Source organism: Oncorhynchus keta, chromosome 34 (assembly GCF_023373465.1).
Source record: "Oncorhynchus keta strain PuntledgeMale-10-30-2019 chromosome 34, Oket_V2, whole genome shotgun sequence".
NCBI classification, from domain to species: domain Eukaryota; kingdom Metazoa; phylum Chordata; class Actinopteri; order Salmoniformes; family Salmonidae; genus Oncorhynchus; species Oncorhynchus keta.
Genome location: NC_068454.1, coordinates 1628723 through 1651222, shown reverse-complemented (window position 1 = coordinate 1651222; position 22500 = coordinate 1628723). Strand labels below are relative to the sequence as shown.

Below are 22500 nucleotides of genomic sequence, written 5' to 3'. Positions count from 1 at the left end.
ATGTTTATAGGGGAGGTGTTGTATATATTCAGAGCCATATCCCTGTAATGTTTATAGGGGAGGTGTTGTATATATTCAGAGCCATATCCCTGTAATGTTTATAGGGGAGGTGTTGTTGTATATATTCAGAGCCATATCCCTGTAATGTTTATAGGGGAGGTGTTGTATATATTCAGAGCCATATCCCTGTAATGTTTATAGGGGAGGTGTTGTATATATTCAGAGCCATATCCCTGTAATGTTTATAGGGGAGGTGTTGCTGTATATATTCAGAGCCATATCCCTGTAATGTTTATAGGGGAGGTGTTGTATATATTCAGAGCCATATCCCTGTAATGTTTATAGGGGAGGTGTTGTATATATTCAGAGCCATATCCCTGTAATGTTTATAGGGGAGGTGTTGTATATATTCAGAGCCATATCCCTGTAATGTTTATAGGGGAGGTGTTGTTGTATATATTCAGAGCCATATCCCTGTAATGTTTATAGGGGAGGTGTTGTATATATTCAGAGCCATATCCCTGTAATGTTTATAGGGGAGGTGCTGCTGTATATATTCAGAGCCATATCCCTGTAATGTTTATAGGGGAGGTGTTGTATATATTCAGAGCCATATCCCTGTAATGTTTATAGGGAGGTGTTGTATATATTCAGAGCCATATCCCTGTAATGTTTATAGGGGAGGTGCTGCTGTATATATTCAGAGCCATATCCCTGTAATGTTTATAGGGAGTGCTGCTGTATATATTCAGAGCCATATCCCTGTAATGTTTATAGGGGAGGTGTTGTATATATTCAGAGCCATATCCCTGTAATGTTTATAGGGGAGGTGTTGTATATATTCAGAGCCATATCCCTGTAATGTTTATAGGGGAGGTGTTGTATATATTCAGAGCCATATCCCTGTAATGTATATAGGGGAGGTGTTGTATATATTCAGAGCCATATCCCTATAATGTTTATAGGGGAGGTGTTGTATATATTCAGAGCCATATCCCTGTAATGTTTATAGGGGAGGTGTTGCTGTATATATTCAGAGCCATATCCCTGTAATGTTTATAGGGGAGGTGTTGTATATATTCAGAGCCATATCCCTGTAATGTTTATAGGGGAGGTGTTGTATATATTCAGAGTCATATCCCTGTAATGTTTATAGGGGAGGTGTTGTATATATTCAGAGCCATATCCCTGTAATGTTTATAGGGGAGGTGTTGTATATATTCAGAGCCATATCCCTGTAATGTTTATAGGGGAGGTGTTGCTGTATATATTCAGAGCCATATCCCTGTAATGTTTATAGGGGAGGTGTTGTATATATTCAGAGCCATATCCCTGTAATGTTTATAGGGGAGGTGCTGCTGTATATATTCAGAGCCATATCCCTGTAATGTTTATAGGGGAGGTGTTGCTGTATATATTCAGAGCCATATCCCTGTAATGTTTATAGGGGAGGTGTTGTATATATTCAGAGCCATATCCCTGTAATGTTTATAGGGGAGGTGCTGCTGTATATATTCAGAGCCATATCCCTGTAATGTTTATAGGGGAGGTGTTGCTGTATATATTCAGAGCCATATCCCTGTAATGTTTATAGGGGAGGTGTTGTATATATTCAGAGCCATATCCCTGTAATGTTTATAGGGGAGGTGCTGCTGTATATATTCAGAGCCATATCCCTGTAATGTTTATAGGGGAGGTGTTGCTGTATATATTCAGAGCCATATCCCTGTAATGTTTATAGGGGAGGTGTTGTATATATTCAGAGCCATATCCCTGTAATGTTTATAGGGGAGGTGTTGTTGTATATATTCAGAGCCATATCCCTGTAATGTTTATAGGGGAGGTGTTGTATATATTCAGAGCCATATCCCTGTAATGTTTATAGGGGAGGTGTTGTATATATTCAGAGCCATATCCCTGTAATGTTTATAGGGGAGGTGTTGTATATATTCAGAGCCATATCCCTGTAATGTTTATAGGGGAGGTGTTGTTGTATATATTCAGAGCCATATCCCTGTAATGTTTATAGGGAGGTGTTGTATATATTCAGAGCCATATCCCTGTAATGTTTATAGGGGAGGTGTTGTATATATTCAGAGCCATATCCCTGTAATGTTTATAGGGGAGGTGCTGCTGTATATATTCAGAGCCATATCCCTGTAATGTTTATAGGGGAGGTGTTGTATATATTCAGAGCCATATCCCTGTAATGTTTATAGGGGAGGTGTTGTATATATTCAGAGCCATATCCCTGTAATGTTTATAGGGGAGGTGCTGCTGTATATATTCAGAGCCATATCCCTGTAATGTTTATAGGGGAGGTGTTGTATATATTCAGAGCCATATCCCTGTAATGTTTATAGGGGAGGTGTTGTATATATTCAGAGCCATATCCCTGTAATGTTTATAGGGGAGGTGTTGTATATATTCAGAGCCATATCCCTGTAATGTTTATAGGGGAGGTGCTGCTGTATATATTCAGAGCCATATCCCTGTAATGTTTATAGGGGAGGTGTTGTATATATTCAGAGCCATATCCCTGTAATGTTTATAGGGGAGGTGTTGTATATATTCAGAGCCATATCCCTGTAATGTTTATAGGGGAGGTGTTGTATATATTCAGAGCCATATCCCTGTAATGTTTATAGGGGAGGTGTTGCTGTATATATTCAGAGCCATATCCCTGTAATGTTTATAGGGGAGGTGTTGTATATATTCAGAGCCATATCCCTGTAATGTTTATAGGGGAGGTGTTGTATATATTCAGAGCCATATCCCTGTAATGTTTATAGGGGAGGTGTTGTATATATTCAGAGCCATATCCCTGTAATGTTTATAGGGAGGTGCTGCTGTATATATTCAGAGCCATATCCCTGTAATGTTTATAGGGAGGTGTTGTATATATTCAGAGCCATATCCCTGTAATGTTTATAGGGGAGGTGTTGTATATATTCCATATCCCTGTAATGTTTATAGGGGAGGTGTTGTATATATTCAGAGCCATATCCCTGTAATGTTTATAGGGGAGGTGTTGTATATATTCCATATCCCTGTAATGTTTATAGGGGAGGTGTTGTATATATTCAGAGCCATATCCCTGTAATGTTTATAGGGGAGGTGTTGTATATATTCAGAGCCATATCCCTGTAATGTTTATAGGGGAGGTGTTGTATATATTCAGAGCCATATCCCTGTAATGTTTATAGGGGAGGTGTTGTATATATTCAGAGCCATATCCCTGTAATGTTTATAGGGGAGGTTTTGTATATATTCAGAGCCATATCCCTGTAATGTTTATAGGGGAGGTGTTGTATATATTCAGAGCCATATCCCTGTAATGTTTATAGGGGAGGTGTTGTTGTATATATTCAGAGCCATATCCCTGTAATGTTTATATCCCTGTAATGGGAGGTGTTGTATATATTCAGAGCCATATCCCTGTAATGTTTATAGGGGAGGTGTTGTATATATTCAGAGCCATATCCCTGTAATGTTTATAGGGGAGGTGTTGCTGTATATATTCAGAGCCATATCCCTGTAATGTTTATAGGGGAGGTGTTGTATATATTCAGAGCCATATCCCTGTAATGTTTATAGGGGAGGTGTTGTATATATTCAGAGCCATATCCCTGTAATGTTTATAGGGGAGGTGTTGTATATATTCAGAGCCATATCCCTGTAATGTTTATAGGGGAGGTGTTGTATATATTCAGAGCCATATCCCTGTAATGTTTATAGGGGAGGTGTTGTATATATTCAGAGCCATATCCCTGTAATGTTTATAGGGGAGGTGTTGTATATATTCAGAGCCATATCCCTGTAATGTTTATAGGGGAGGTGTTGTATATATTCAGAGCCATATCCCTGTAATGTTTATAGGGGAGGTGTTGCTGTATATATTCAGAGCCATATCCCTGTAATGTTTATAGGGGAGGTGTTGTATATATTCAGAGCCATATCCCTGTAATGTTTATAGGGGAGGTGCTGCTGTATATATTCAGAGCCATATCCCTGTAATGTTTATAGGGGAGGTGTTGTATATATTCAGAGCCATATCCCTGTAATGTTTATAGGGGAGGTGTTGTATATATTCAGAGCCATATCCCTGTAATGTTTATAGGGAGGTGTTGTATATATTCAGAGCCATATCCCTGTAATGTTTATAGGGAGGTGTTGTATATATTCAGAGCCATATCCCTGTAATGTTTATAGGGGAGGTGTTGTATATATTCAGAGCCATATCCCTGTAATGTTTATAGGGGAGGTGTTGTATATATTCAGAGCCATATCCCTGTAATGTTTATAGGGGAGGTGTTGTATATATTCAGAGCCATATCCCTGTAATGTTTATAGGGGAGGTGTTGCTGTATATATTCAGAGCCATATCCCTGTAATGTTTATAGGGGAGGTGTTGTATATATTCAGAGCCATATCCCTGTAATGTTTATAGGGGAGGTGTTGTATATATTCAGAGCCATATCCCTGTAATGTTTATAGGGGAGGTGTTGTTGTATATATTCAGAGCCATATCCCTGTAATGTTTATAGGGGAGGTGTTGTATATATTCAGAGCCATATCCCTGTAATGTTTATAGGGGAGGTGTTGTATATATTCAGAGCCATATCCCTGTAATGTTTATAGGGGAGGTGTTGCTGTATATATTCAGAGCCATATCCCTGTAATGTTTATAGGGGAGGTGTTGTATATATTCAGAGCCATATCCCTGTAATGTTTATAGGGGAGGTGTTGTATATATTCAGAGCCATATCCCTGTAATGTTTATAGGGAGGTGTTGCTGTATATATTCAGAGCCATATCCCTGTAATGTTTATAGGGAGGTGTTGTATATATTCAGAGCCATATCCCTGTAATGTTTATAGGGAGGTGTTGTTGTATATATTCAGAGCCATATCCCTGTAATGTTTATAGGGGAGGTGTTGTATATATTCAGAGCCATATCCCTGTAATGTTTATAGGGGAGGTGTTGTATATATTCAGAGCCATATCCCTGTAATGTTTATAGGGGAGGTGTTGCTGTATATATTCAGAGCCATATCCCTGTAATGTTTATAGGGGAGGTGTTGTATATATTCAGAGCCATATCCCTGTAATGTTTATAGGGGAGGTGTTGTATATATTCAGAGCCATATCCCTGTAATGTTTATAGGGGAGGTGTTGCTGTATATATTCAGAGCCATATCCCTGTAATGTTTATAGGGGAGGTGTTGTATATATTCAGAGCCATATCCCTGTAATGTTTATAGGGGAGGTGTTGTATATATTCAGAGCCATATCCCTGTAATGTTTATAGGGGAGGTGTTGTATATATTCAGAGCCATATCCCTGTAATGTTTATAGGGGAGGTGTTGTATATATTCAGAGCCATATCCCTGTAATGTTTATAGGGGAGTGTTGTTGTTGTATATATTCAGAGCCATATCCCTGTAATGTTTATAGGGGAGGTGTTGTATATATTCAGAGCCATATCCCTGTAATGTTTATAGGGGAGGTGCTGCTGTATATATTCAGAGCCATATCCCTGTAATGTTTATAGGGAGGTGTTGTATATATTCAGAGCCATATCCCTGTAATGTTTATAGGGGAGGTGTTGCTGTATATATTCAGAGCCATATCCCTGTAATGTTTATAGGGGAGGTGTTGTATATATTCAGAGCCATATCCCTGTAATGTCTATAGGGGAGGTGTTGCTGTATATATTCAGAGCCATATCCCTGTAATGTTTATAGGGGAGGTGTTGCTGTATATATTCAGAGCCATATCCCTGTAATGTTTATAGGGGAGGTGTTGTATATATTCAGAGCCATATCCCTGTAATGTTTATAGGGGAGGTGTTGTATATATTCAGAGCCATATCCCTGTAATGTTTATAGGGGAGGTGTTGTATATATTCAGAGCCATATCCCTGTAATGTTTATAGGGGAGGTGTTGTATATATTCAGAGCCATATCCCTGTAATGTTTATAGGGGAGGTGTTGTTGTATATATTCAGAGCCATATCCCTGTAATGTTTATAGGGGAGGTGTTGTATATATTCAGAGCCATATCCCTGTAATGTTTATAGGGGAGATGCTGCTGTATATATTCAGAGCCATATCCCTGTAATGTTTATAGGGGAGGTGTTGTATATATTCAGAGCCATATCCCTGTAATGTTTATAGGGGAGGTGTTGCTGTATATATTCAGAGCCATATCCCTGTAATGTTTATAGGGGAGGTGTTGTATATATTCAGAGCCATATCCCTGTAATGTCTATAGGGGAGGTGTTGCTGTATATATTCAGAGCCATATCCCTGTAATGTTTATAGGGGAGGTGTTGCTGTATATATTCAGAGCCATATCCCTGTAATGTTTATAGGGGAGGTGTTGTATATATTCAGAGCCATATCTCTGTAATGTTTATAGGGGAGGTGTTGCTGTATATATTCAGAGCCATATCCCTGTAATGTTTATAGGGGAGGTGTTGTATATATTCAGAGCCATATCCCTGTAATGTTTATAGGGGAGGTGTTGTATATATTCAGAGCCATATCCCTGTAATGTTTATAGGGGAGGTGTTGCTGTATATATTCAGAGCCATATCCCTGTAATGTTTATAGGGGAGGTGTTGTATATATTCAGAGCCATATCCCTGTAATGTTTATAGGGGAGGTGTTGCTGTATATATTCAGAGCCATAACCCTGTAATGTTTATAGGGGAGGTGTTGCTGTATATATTCAGAGCCATATCCCTGTAATGTTTATAGGGGAGGTGTTGTATATATTCAGAGCCATATCCCTGTAATGTTTATAGGGGAGATGTTGTATATATTCAGAGCCATATCCCTGTAATGTTTATAGGGGAGGTGTTGCTGTATATATTCAGAGCCATATCCCTGTAATGTTTATAGGGGAGGTGTTGTATATATTCAGAGCCATATCCCTGTAATGTTTATAGGGGAGGTGTTGCTGTATATATTCAGAGCCATATCCCTGTAATGTTTATAGGGGAGGTGTTGCTGTATATATTCAGAGCCATATCCCTGTAATGTTTATAGGGGAGGTGTTGTATATATTCAGAGCCATATCCCTGTAATGTTTATAGGGGAGGTGTTGCTGTATATATTCAGAGCCATATCCCTGTAGACAGTCATCTAGCTCTGTGTCAGTCTATGCTGCTGGGAACCCAATGATAGGGGAGGTGAGGACAGTCATCTAGCCCTGTGTCAGTCTATGCTGCTGGGAACCCAATGATAGGGGAGGTGAGGACAGTCATCTAGCTCTGTGTCAGTCTATGCTGCTGGGAACCCAATGATAGGGGAGGTGAGGACAGTCATCTAGCTCTGTGTCAGTCTATGCTGCTGGGAACCCAATGATAGGGGAGGTGAGGACAGTCATCTAGCTCTGTGTCAGTCTATGCTGCTGGGAACCCAATGATAGGGGAGGTGAGGACAGTCATCTAGCCCTGTGTCAGTCTATGCTGCTGGGGACCCAATGATAGGGGAGGTGAGGACAGTCATCTAGCTCTGTGTCAGTCTATGCTGCTGGGAACCCAATGATAGGGGAGGTGAGGACAGTCATCTAGCTCTGTGTCAGTCTATGCTGCTGGGAACCCAATGATAGGGGAGGTGAGGACAGTCATCTAGCTCTGTGTCAGTCTATGCTGCTGGGAACCCAATGATAGGGGAGGTGAGGACTGTCATCTAGCTCTGTGTCAGTCTATGCTGCTGGGACCCAATGATAGGGGAGGTGAGGACAGTCATCTAGCTCTGTGTCAGTCTATGCTGCTGGGAATCCCAATGATAGGGGAGGTGAGGACAGTCATCTAGCTCTGTGTCAGTCTATGCTGCTGGGAACCCAATGATAGGGGAGGTGAGGACAGTCATCTAGCTCTGTGTCAGTCTATGCTGCTGGGAACCCAATGATAGGGGAGGTGAGGACAGTCATCTAGCTCTGTGTCAGTCTATGCTGCTGGGAACCAATGATAGGGGAGGTGAGGACAGTCATCTAGCCCTGTGTCAGTCTATGCTGCTGGGAACCCAATGATAGGGGAGGTGAGGACAGTCATCTAGCCCTGTGTCAGTCTATGCTGCTGGGAACCCAATGATAGGGGAGGTGAGGACAGTCATCTAGCTCTGTGTCAGTCTATGCTGCTGGGAACCCAATGATAGGGGAGGTGAGGACTGTCATCTAGCTCTGTGTCAGTCTATGCTGCTGGGAACCCAATGATAGGGGAGGTGAGGACAGTCATCTAGCTCTGTGTCAGTCTATGCTGCTGGGAACCCAATGATAGGGGAGGTGAGGACAGTCATCTAGCTCTGTGTCAGTCTATGCTGCTGGGAACCCAATGATAGGGGAGGTGAGGACAGTCATCTAGCTCTGTGTCAGTCTATGCTGCTGGGAACCCAATGATAGGGGAGGTGAGGACAGTCATCTAGCTCTGTGTCAGTCTATGCTGCTGGGAACCCAATGATAGGGGAGGTGAGGACAGTCATCTGGCTCTGTGTCAGTCTATGCTGCTGGGAACCCAATGATAGGGGAGGTGAGGACAGTCATCTAGCTCTGTGTCAGTCTATGCTGCTGGGAACCCAATGATAGGGGATGTGAGGACTGTCATCTAGCTCTGTGTCAGTCTATGCTGCTGGGAACCCAATGATAGGGGAGGTGAGGACAGTCATCTAGCTCTGTGTCAGTTTATGCTGCTGGGAACCCAATGATAGGGGATGTGAGGACTGTCATCTAGCTCTGTGTCAGTCTATGCTGCTGGGAACCCAATGATAGGGGATGTGAGGACTGTCATCTAGCTCTGTGTCAGTCTATGCTGCTGGGAACCCAATGATAGGGGATGTGAGGACTGTCATCTAGCTCTGTGTCAGTCTATGCTGCTGGGAACCCAATGATAGGGGAGGTGAGGACAGTCATCTAGCTCTGTGTCAGTCTATGCTGCTGGGAACCCAATGATAGGGAGGTGAGGACAGTCATCTAGCTCTGTGTCAGTCTATGCTGCTGGGAACCCAATGATAGGGGAGGTGAGGACAGTCATCTAGCTCTGTGTCAGTCTATGCTGCTGGGAACCCAATGATAGGGGAGGTGAGGACAGTCATCTAGCTCTGTGTCAGTCTATGCTGCTGGGAACCCAATGATAGGGGATGTGAGGACTGTCATCTAGCTCTGTGTCAGTCTATGCTGCTGGGAACCCAATGATAGGGGAGGTGAGGACAGTCATCTAGCTCTGTGTCAGTCTATGCTGCTGGGAACCCAATGATAGGGAGGTGAGGACAGTCATCTAGCTCTGTGTCAGTCTATGCTGCTGGGAACCCAATGATAGGGGAGGTGAGGACAGTCATCTAGCTCTGTGTCAGTCTATGCTGCTGGGAACCCAATGATAGGGGAGGTGAGGACTGTCATCTAGCTCTGTGTCAGTCTATGCTGCTGGGAACCCAATGATAGGGGAGGTGAGGACAGTCATCTAGCTCTGTGTCAGTCTATGCTGCTGGGAACCCAATGATAGGGGAGGTGAGGACAGTCATCTAGCTCTGTGTCAGTCTATGCTGCTGGGACCCAATGATAGGGGAGGTGAGGACAGTCATCTAGCTCTGTGTCAGTCTATGCTGCTGGGAACCCAATGATAGGGGAGGTGAGGACAGTCATCTAGCTCTGTGTCAGTCTATGCTGCTGGGAACCCAATGATAGGGGAGGTGAGGACAGTCATCTAGCTCTGTGTCAGTCTATGCTGCTGGGAACCCAATGATAGGGGATGTGAGGACTGTCATCTAGCTCTGTGTCAGTCTATGCTGCTGGGAACCCAATGATAGGGGAGGTGAGGACAGTCATCTAGCTCTGTGTCAGTCTATGCTGCTGGGAACCCAATGATAGGGGAGGTGAGGACTGTCATCTAGCTCTGTGTCAGTCTATGCTGCTGGGAACCCAATGATAGGGGAGGTGAGGACTGTCATCTAGCTCTGTGTCAGTCTATGCTGCTGGGAACCCAATGATAGGGGATGTGAGGACTGTCATCTAGCTCTGTGTCAGTCTATGCTGCTGGGAACCCAATGATAGGGGAGGTGAGGACAGTCATCTAGCTCTGTGTCAGTCTATGCTGCTGGGAACCCAATGATAGGGGAGGTGAGGACAGTCATCTAGCTCTGTGTCAGTCTATGCTGCTGGGAACCCAATGATAGGGGAGGTGAGGACAGTCATCTAGCTCTGTGTCAGTCTATGCTGCTGGGAACCCAATGATAGGGGAGGTGAGGACAGTCATCTAGCTCTGTGTCAGTCTATGCTGCTGGGAACCCAATGATAGGGGAGGTGAGGACAGTCATCTAGCTCTGTGTCAGTCTATGCTGCTGGGAACCCAATGATAGGGGAGGTGAGGACAGTCATCTAGCTCTGTGTCAGTCTATGCTGCTGGGAACCCAATGATAGGGGAGGTGAGGACAGTCATCTAGCTCTGTGTCAGTCTATGCTGCTGGGAACCCAATGATAGGGGAGGTGAGGACAGTCATCTAGCTCTGTGTCAGTCTATGCTGCTGGGAACCCAATGATAGGGGAGGTGAGGACAGTCATCTAGCTCTGTGTCAGTCTATGCTGCTGGGATCCCAATGATAGGGGAGGTGAGGACTGTCATCTAGCTCTGTGTCAGTCTATGCTGCTGGGAACCCAATGATAGGGGAGGTGAGGACAGTCATCTAGCTCTGTGTCAGTCTATGCTGCTGGGACCCAATGATAGGGGAGGTGAGGACAGTCATCTAGCTCTGTGTCAGTCTATGCTGCTGGGACCCAATGATAGGGGAGGTGAGGACAGTCATCTAGCTCTGTGTCAGTCTATGCTGCTGGGACCCAATGATAGGGGAGGTGAAGACAGTCATCTAGCTCTGTGTCAGTCTATGCTGCTGGGAACCCAATGATAGGGGAGGTGAGGACAGTCATCTAGCTCTGTGTCAGTCTATGCTGCTGGGAACCCAATGATAGGGGAGGTGAGGACTGTCATCTAGCTCTGTGTCAGTCTATGCTGCTGGGAACCCAATGATAGGGGAGGTGAGGACAGTCATCTAGCTCTGTGTCAGTCTATGCTGCTGGGAACCCAATGATAGGGGAGGTGAGGACTGTCATCTAGCTCTGTGTCAGTCTATGCTGCTGGGAACCCAATGATAGGGGAGGTGAGGACAGTCATCTAGCTCTGTGTCAGTCTATGCTGCTGGGACCCAATGATAGGGGAGGTGAGGACAGTCATCTAGCTCTGTGTCAGTCTATGCTGCTGGGACCCAATGATAGGGGAGGTGAGGACAGTCATCTAGCTCTGTGTCAGTCTATGCTGCTGGGACCCAATGATAGGGGAGGTGAAGACAGTCATCTAGCTCTGTGTCAGTCTATGCTGCTGGGAACCCAATGATAGGGGAGGTGAGGACAGTCATCTAGCTCTGTGTCAGTCTATGCTGCTGGGAACCCAATGATAGGGGAGGTGAGGACAGTCATCTAGCTCTGTGTCAGTCTATGCTGCTGGGAACCCAATGATAGGGGAGGTGATCTCTTGCATATCCTCTCTCCCCTCCCTCCCTCCCTCTCTCCCTCCCCCTCTCTCTCTCCCTCCCCTCTCTCTATCCCTCCCCTCTCTCCCCTCCCCCTCTCTCCCTCCCCCTCTCTCTCCCTCCCCCCTCTCTCTCTCCCTCCCCCTCTCTCTCTCCCTCCCCCCTCTCTCTCCCCTCCCCCTCTCTCTCCCTCCCCCCTCTCTCTCCCTCCCCCTCTCTCTCTGATGGAGGGAGGGAGGGAGTCGATAGACGAGAGTTAATAGGGTCATCCTCAGGTAATATGTGGAAATGTGCTGCAGTGTTCAGTTTTTATGATGCGTATTTGAGAGCGATGAGACACATCAAACCCATAAAGAAAATGACTTTCCGCCCGGCGCCAACATTTCAATTTTATTTCCCACTGATTCTCTCCTTCTCTCTCCTCCAGCCAACAGCCCAGCAGGCAGAGCACACACATCTAACCTCCTCCTCTCCTCCCGTCTCTCCCTACCGCTTCACTGTAAAACCCCTCTCTATCTATCATCCCTCTTTTAAAGTATTTAAAGAGAGGAGGAGAATGAGTATAGTGGTTGACTATCGCACAGAGAGGTGAATTTGGTGGGGAGATTTCAGAGTATATACTGTACGCTTGGTACGTCTAGTTCAACAGTGTAGATGTAGTGGCCTAAAACATCTGCATTAACAAACTAAACTAGCTGATTACTATACTGTCTTTAACTAACCTATCTGATTACTATACTGTCTTTAACTAACCTATCTGATTACTATACTGTCTTTAACTAACCTATCTGATTACTATACTGTCTAACTAACCTATCTGATTACTATACTGTCTTTAACTAACCTATCTGATTACTATACTGTCTTTAACTAACCTATCTGATTACTATACTGTCTTTAACTAACCTATCTGATTACTATACTGTCTAACTAACCTATCTGATTACTATACTGTCTTTAACTAACCTATCTGATTACTATACTGTCTTTAACTAACCTATCTGATTACTATACTGTCTTTAACTAACCTATCTGATTACTATACTGTCTTTAACTAACCTATCTGATTACTATACTGTCTTTAACTAACCTATCTGATTACTATACTGTCTTTAACTAACCTATCTGATTACTATACTGTCTAACTAACCTATCTGATTACTATACTGTCTTTAACTAACCTATCTGATTACTATACTGTCTTTAACTAACCTATCTGATTACTATACTGTCTTTAACTAAATCTGATTACTATACTGTCTTTAACTAACCTATCTGATTACTATACTGTCTTTAACTAACCTATCTGATTACTATATCTGTCTATACTTTAACTAACCTATCTGATTACTATACTGTCTTTAACTAACCTATCTGATTACTATACTGTCTTTAACTAACCTATCTGATTACTATACTGTCTTTAACTAACCTATCTGATTACTATACTGTCTTTAACTAACCTATCTGATTACTATACTGTCTTTAACTAACCTATCTGATTACTATACTGTCTTTAACTAACCTATCTGATTACTATACTGTCTTTAACTAACCTATCTGATTACTATACTGTCTTTAACTAACCTATCTGATTACTATACTGTCTTTAACTAACCTATCTGATTACTATACTGTCTTTAACTAACCTATCTGATTACTATACTGTCTTTAACTAACCTATCTGATTACTATACTGTCTTTAACTAACCTATCTGATTACTATACTGTCTTTAACTAACCTATCTGATTACTATACTGTCTTTAACTAACCTATCTGATTACTATACTGTCTTTAACTAACCTATCTGATTACTATACTGTCTTTAACTAACCTAGCTGTCATTACTATACTGTCTTTAACTAACCTATCTGATTACTATACTGTCTTTAACTAACCTATCTGATTACTATACTGTCTTTAACTAACCTATCTGATTACTATACTGTCTTTAACTAACCTATCTGATTACTATACTGTCTTTAACTAACCTATCTGATTACTATACTGTCTTTAACTAACCTATCTGATTACTATACTGTCTAACTAACCTATCTGATTACTATACTGTCTTTAACTAACCTATCTGATTACTATACTGTCTTTAACTAACCTATCTGATTACTATACTGTATTTAACTAACCTATCTGATTACTATACTGTCTTTAACTAACCTACCTGATCAGTACTATACTGTCTTTAACTAACCTAGCTGATCATTAACTAACCTAGCTGATTACTATACTGTCTTTAACTAACCTATCTGATCATTAACTACCCTAGCTGACCATTACTATACTGTCTAACTAACCTATCTGGTCATTACTGTACTGTCTTTAACTAACCTACCTGATCATTACTATACTGTCTAACTAACCTACCAGATCATTAACTAACCTACCTGATCATTACTATACTGTCTTTAACTAACCTACCTGATCATTAACTAACCTACCTGATCATTACTATACTGTCTTTAACTAACCTAGCTGATCACTAACTAACCTAGCTGACCATTACTATACTGTCTTTAACTAACCTACCTGATCATTACTATACTGTCTAACTAGCCTACCTGATCATTACTATACTGTCTAACTAGCCTACCTGATCATTAACTAACCTACCTGATCATTACTATACTGTCTTTAACTAACCTAGCTGATCATTAACTAACCTCGCTGATCATTAACTAACCTAGCTGATCATAACTATACTGTCTAACTAACCTACCTGATCATTACTATACTGTCTAACTAACCTAGCTGGTCATTACTATACTGTCTAACTAACCTATCTGATCATAACTATACGGTCTAATTAACCTACCTGATCATTACGATACTGTCTTTAACTAACCTAGCTGACCATTACTATACTGTCTTTAACTAGCCTAGCTGACCATTACTATACTGTCTTTAACTAGCCTAGCTGACCATTACTATACTGTCTTTAACTAACCTAGATTATCATTACTATACTGTCTAACTAACCTAGATTATCATTACTATACTGTCTAACTAACCTAGATTATCATTACAATACTGTCTTTAACTAACCTAGATTATAATTACTATACTGTCTTACGTGTATATGACCACATATCCCTCTTCATAATGTGTGGGAATACTTTAAACTGTGCTTATATCTGTATATGTATCTGTATATGTACCTGTATATGTACCTGTATCTGTAACTGTAAATGTAAATGTAACTGTACCTGTACCTGTACCTGTATCTGTACCTGTATATGTATATGTACCTGTATCTGTACCTGTATATGTACCTGTACCTGTACCTGTATATGTATCTGTACCTGTATATGTATCTGTACCTGTATCTGTACCTGTATATGTATCTGTACCTGTATCTGTACCTGTATCTGTACCTGTATATGTATATGTATCTGTATATGTATCTGTATCTGTACCTGAATCTGTACCTGTATCTGTACCTGTATCTGTACCTGCATATGTATCTGTACCTGTATATATATCTGTACCTGTATATGTACCTGTACCTGTACCTGTATATGTATCTGTACCTGTATATGTATCTGTACCTGTATATGTATCTGTACCTGTATCTGTACCTGTATCTGTACCTGTATATGTATATGTACCTGTATATGTACCTGTATCTGTACCTGTATCTGTACCTGTATATGTATCTGTACCTGTATCTGTACCTGTATATGTATCTGTACCGGTATATGTATCTGTATCTGTACCTGAATCTGTACCTGTATCTGTACCTGTATCTGTACCTGTACCTGTATATGTATCTGTACCTGTACCTGTATATGTATCTGTATCTGTATCTGTACCTGTATCTGTACCTGTATATGTATCTGTATCTGTACCTGTATCTGTACCTGTACCTGTATATGTATCTGTACCTGTATCTGTACCTGTACCTGTATCTGTATCTGTACCTGTATCTATACCTGTATCTGTATCTGTATCTGTACCTGTATCTGTACCTGTAGCTGTACCTGTATCTGTACCTGTATATGTACCTGTATCTGTACCTGTATATGTACCTGTATCTGTACATGTATCTGTACCTGTATCTGTACCTGTATATGTACCTGTATATGTATATGTATCTGTACCTGTATCTGTACCTGTATATGTACCTATATATGTATATGTACCTGTATATGTATCTGTATCTGTACCTGTATCTGTACCTGTATATGTACCTGTATCTGTACCTGTATATGTACCTGTATCTGTACATGTATATGTACCTGTATATGTATCTGTATCTGTACCTGTATCTGTACCTGTATCTGTACCTGTATCTGTACCTGTATATGTATCTGTACCTGTATATGTATCTGTACCTGTATCTGTACCTGTATATGTATCTGTACCTGTATATGTACCTGTATATGTATCTGTACCTGTATCTGTACCTGTATATGTATCTGTACCTGTATATGTATCTGTATCTGTACCTGTATCTGTACCTGTATATGTATCTGTACCGGTATATGTACCTGTATATGTATCTGTATCTGTACCTGTATCTGTATCTGTATATGTATCTGTACCTGTATCTGTACCTGTAGCTGTACCTGTATCTGTACCTGTATCTGTACCTGTATCTGTACCTGTATATGTATATGTACCTGTATCTGTACCTGTATCTGTACCTGTATCTGTACCTGTATATGTATCTGTACCTGTATATGTATCTGTACCTGTATCTGTACCTGTATATGTATCTGTACCTGTATATGTACCTGTATCTGTACCTGTAGCTGTACCTGTATCTGTACCTGTATCTGTACCTGTATCTGTACCTGTATATGTATCTGTACCTGTATATGTATATGTACCTGTATATGTATCTGTACCTGTATATGTATCTGTATCTGTACCTGTATCTGTACCTGTATCTGTACCTGTATCTGTACCTGTATATGTATCTGTACCTGTATATGTATCTGTATCTGTACCTGTATCTGTACCTGTATATGTATCTGTATCTGTACCTGTATCTGCACCGGTATATGTACCTGTATCTGTACCTGTATCTGTACCTGTATCTGTACCTGTATATGTATCTGTATCTGTACCTGTATATGTACCTGTATATGTATCTGTATCTGTACCTGTATCTGTACCTGTATATGTATCTGTATCTGTACCTGTATCTGTACCTGTAGCTGTACCTGTATCTGTACCTGTATCTGTACCGGTATATGTACCTGTATATGTACCTGTATATGTACCTGTATCTGTATATGTACCTGTATATGTATCTGTATATGTACCTGTATATGTACCTGTATCTGTACCTGTATCTGTACCTGTATATGTACCTGTATATGTACCTGTACCTGTATATGTACCTCTATATGTACCTGTATATGTATCTGTATATGTATCTGTATCTGTACCTGTATCTGTACCTGTATATGTATCTGTACCTGTATATGTATCTGTATCTGTATCTGTATATGTACCTGTATCTGTACCTGTATATGTATCTGTACCTGTATATGTATCTGTACCTGTATATGTATCTGTATATGTACCTGTATCTGTACCTGTATCTGTACCTGTATCTGTACCTGTATATGTATCTGTACCTGTATATGTATATGTATCTGTACCTGTATATGTATCTGTACCTGTATATGTATCTGTATCTGTACCTGTATCTGTACCGGTATATGTACCTGTATATGTATCTGTATCTGTACCTGTATCTGTACCTGTATATGTATCTGTATCTGTACCTGTATCTGTACCGGTTTATGTACCTGTATATGTATCTGTATCTGTACCTGTATCTGTACCTGTATATGTATCTGTATCTGTACCTGTATCTGTACCTGTATCTGTACCTGTATCTGTACCGGTATATGTACCTGTATATGTACCTGTATATGTACCTGTATCTGTATATGTACCTGTATATGTATCTGTATATGTACCTGTATATGTACCTGTATCTGTATATGTACCTGTACCTGTATCTGTACCTGTATCTGTACCTATATATGTACCTGTATATGTACCTGTACCTGTATATGTACCTCTATATGTACCTGTATCTGTATATGTATCTGTATATGTATCTGTATCTGTATCTGTACCTGTATATGTATCTGTACCTGTATATGTATCTGTATCTGTATCTGTATCTGTATATGTATCTGTACCTGTATCTGTACCTGTATATGTACCTGTATATGTATATGTACCTGCATCTGTACCTGTATCTGTACCTGTATATGTATATGTACCTGCATCTGTACCTGTATCTGTACCTGTACCTGTACCTGTATATGTACCTCTATATGTACCTGTATCTGTATATGTATCTGTATATGTATCTGTATCTGTACCTGTATCTGTACCTGTATATGTATCTGTACCTGTATATGTATCTGTACCTGTATCTGTACCTGTATATGTACCTGTATATGTATATGTACCTGCATCTGTACCTGTATCTGTACCTGTATATGTATCTGTACCTGTATATGTATCTGTACCTGTATATGTATCTGTATCTGTACCTGTATCTGTACCTATATATGTATATGTACCTGTACCTGCATCTGTATCTGTATCTGTACCTGTATATGTACCTGTATATGTATTTGTACCTGTATATGTACCTGTATATGTATCTGTACCTGTATATGTATCTGTATCTGTACCTGTATCTGTACCTGTATATGTATCTGTATCTGTACCTGTATCTGTACCTGTATCTGTACCTGTATCTGTATATGTATCTGTACCTGTATATGTACCTGTATATGTATATGTACCTGCATCTGTACCTGTATCTGTACCTGTATCTGTACCTGCATCTGTACCTGTATCTGTACCTGTATCTGTATATGTATAAGTACCTATATATGTATATGTACTTGTATCTGTACCTGTATATGTACCTGTATATGTATTTGTACCTGTATCTGTACCTGTACCTGTATATGTACCTGTATATGTATGTGTACCTGCATCTGTACCTGTATCTGTACCTGTACCTGTATATGTATATGTATATGTACCTGTATATGTATATGTACCTGTATATGTACCTGTATATGTACCTGCATCTGTACCTGTATCTGTACCTGTATCTGTATATGTACCTGTATATGTATATGTACCTGTATCTGTACCTGTATCTGTACCTGTAGCTGTATATGTATCTGTATATGTATCTGTACCTGTACCTGTACCTGTATCTGTACCTGTATATGTACCTGTATATGTACCTGTATATGAATCTGTACATGTATCTGTACCTGTATCTGTATCTGTACCTGTATCTGTACCTGTATATGTACCTGTATCTGTACCTGTATATGTACCTGTATCTGTACCTGTATCTGTATCTGTATCTGTACCTGTATCTGTATCTGTATCTGTACCTGTATCTGTACCTGTATCTGTACCTGTATATGTACCTGTATATGTACCTGTATATGTATGTGTACCTGCATCTGTACCTGTATCTGTACCTGTATATGTACCTGTATCTGTACCTGTATCTGTACCTGTATATGTACCTGTACCTGTACCTGTATCTGTACCTGTATCTGTACCTGTATCTGTACCTGTATCTGTACCTGTATCTGTACCTGTATCTGTACCTGTACCTGTACCTGTATCTGTACCTGTATCTGTACCTGTATCTGTACCTGTACCCGTACCTGTATCTGTACCTGTATCTGTACCTGTATCTGTACCTGTATACCTGTACCTGTATATGTACCTGTATCTGTACCTGTATCTGTACCTGTATATGTACCTGTATCTGTACCTGTATCTGTACCTGTATATGTACCTGTATCTGTATCTGTACCTGTATATGTACCTGTATCTGTACCTGTATATGTACCTGTATCTGTACCTGTACCTGTATATGTACCTGTATATGTACCTGTACCTGTACCTGTATATGTACCTGTATATGTACCTGTATATGTACCTGTACCTGTATATGTACCTGTATATGTACCTGTATCTGTACCTGTACCTGTATATGTACCTGTATATGTATCTGTACCTGTATCTGTACCTGTATCTGTACCTGTATCTGTATCTGTACCTGTATATGTACCTGTATATGTATATGTATCTGTACCTGTATCTGTACCTGTATATGTACCTGTATCTGTACCTGTATCTGTACCTGTATCTGTACCTGTATCTGTACCTGTATCTGTACCTGTACCTGTATCTGTACCTGTATATGTACCTGTATATGTACCTGTATCTGTACCTGTATATGTACCTGTATATGTACCTGTATCTGTACCTGTATCTGTACCTGTATCTGTACCTGTATCTGTACCTGTATCTGTACCTGTATCTGTACCTGTATCTGTACCTGTATATGTACCTGTATATGTACCTGTATCTGTACCTGTATCTGTACCTGTATCTGTACCTGTATCTGTACCTGTATATGTATCTGTACCTGTATCTGTACCTGTATCTGTACCTGTATCTGTACCTGTATCTGTACCTGTATATGTACCTGTATCTGTACCTGTATATGTACCTGTATCTGTACCTGTATCTGTACCTGTATATGTACCTGTATCTGTACCTGTATCTGTACCTGTATCTGTACCTGTATATGTACCTGTATATGTACCTGTATATGTACCTGTATATGTACCTGTATATGTACCTGTATATGTACCTGTATATGTACCTGTATCTGTACCTGTATATGTACCTGTATCTGTACCTGTATATGTACCTGTATATGTACCTGTATATGTACCTGTATCTGTACCTGTATATGTACCTGTATATGTACCTGTATCTGTACCTGTATATGTACCTGTATATGTACCTGTATATGTACCTGTATATGTACCTGTATATGTACCTGTATATGTACCTGTATATGTACCTGTATATGTACCTGTATATGTACCTGTATATGTACCTGTATCTGTACCTGTATATGTACCTGTATATGTACCTGTATATGTACCTGTATATGTACCTGTATATGTACCTGTATCTGTACCTGTATATGTACCTGTATATGTACCTGTATATGTACCTGTATATGTACCTGTATATGTACCTGTATATGTACCTGTATATGTACCTGTATATGTACCTGTATCTGTACCTGTATATGTACCTGTATATGTACCTGTATATGTACCTGTATATGTACCTGTATATGTACCTGTATATGTACCTGTATATGTACCTGTATATGTACCTGTATATGTACCTGTATATGTACCTGTATATGTACCTGTATATGTACCTGTATATGTACCTGTATATGTACCTGTATCTGTACCTGTATATGTACCTGTATATGTACCTGTATATGTACCTGTATATGTACCTGTATATGTACCTGTATATGTACCTGTATATGTACCTGTATCTGTACCTGTATATGTACCTGTATATGTACCTGTATATGTACCTGTATATGTACCTGTATCTGTACCTGTATATGTACCTGTATCTGTACCTGTATATGTACCTGTATATGTACCTGTATATGTACCTGTATATGTACCTGTATATGTACCTGTATATGTACCTGTATATGTACCTGTATATGTACCTGTATATGTACCTGTATATGTACCTGTATCTGTACCTGTATATGTACCTGTATATGTACCTGTATATGTATATGTATATGTACCTGTATATGTACCTGTATATGTACCTGTATATGTACCTGTATATGTACCTGTATATGTACCTGTATATGTACCTGTATATGTACCTGTATATGTACCTGTATATGTACCTGTATATGTACCTGTATATGTACCTGTATATGTACCTATCTGTATATGTACCTGTATATGTACCTGTATATGTACCTGTATATGTACCTGTATATGTACCTGTATATGTACCTGTATATGTACCTGTATATGTACCTGTATATGTACCTGTATATGTACCTGTATATGTACCTGTATCTGTACCTGTATATGTATATGTACCTGTATATGTACCTGTATATGTACCTGTATATGTATATGTACCTGTATATGTACCTGTATATGTACCTGTATATGTACCTGTATATGTACCTGTATATGTACCTGTATATGTACCTGTATATGTACCTGTATATGTACCTGTATATGTACCTGTATATGTACCTGTATATGTACCTGTACCTGTACCTGTATATGTACCTGTATATGTACCTGTATATGTACCTGTATATGTACCTGTACCTGTATATGTACCTGTATATGTACCTGTATATGTACCTGTATATGTACCTGTATATACCTGTATCTGTACCTGTATATGTATCTGTACCTATGTACCTGTATATGTACCTGTATATGTACCTGTATATCTGTACCTGTATCTGTACCTGTATATGTACCTGTATATGTACCTGTATATGTACCTGTATCTGTACCTGTATCTGTACCTGTATATGTACCTGTATATGTACCTGTATATGTATCTGTACCTGTATATGTACCTGTATATGTATGTATCTGTACCTGTATATGTACCTGTACCTGTATCTGTATATGTACCTGTATCTGTACCTGTATATGTATCTGTATATGTATCTGTACCTGTATGTATATGTACCTGTATATGTACCTGTATATGTACCTGTATATGTACCTGTATATGTACCTATCTGTATATGTACCTGTATATGTACCTGTATCTGTACCTGTATATGTACCTGTATATGTACCTGTATATGTACCTGTATATGTACCTGTATATGTACCTGTATCTGTACCTGTATATGTACCTGTATATGTACCTGTATATGTATCTGTACCTGTATCTGTACCTGTATCTGTACCTGTATATATATGATCACATGAATCATGAATACAGTGTTTACTCTGCCGAACATGGTTTAGCTAAATACTGTACTACTATATATTACTGTACAAAGAGATGGGGGACACCGTTGTTGCCCCTCTCCTGCTGCTGCCAACAGCCTCCCAC

At 40.1% G+C, this 22500-nt stretch overlaps 1 protein-coding gene across 5 annotated transcripts in view; it reads right to left on the bottom strand.

Annotated features, from left to right (window-relative positions):
* LOC118381802 (partitioning defective 3 homolog B-like) overlaps positions 1–22500 on the bottom strand; it is a 414310-nt gene that overhangs the window by 104916 nt on the left and 286894 nt on the right. The window lies entirely within an intron of this gene.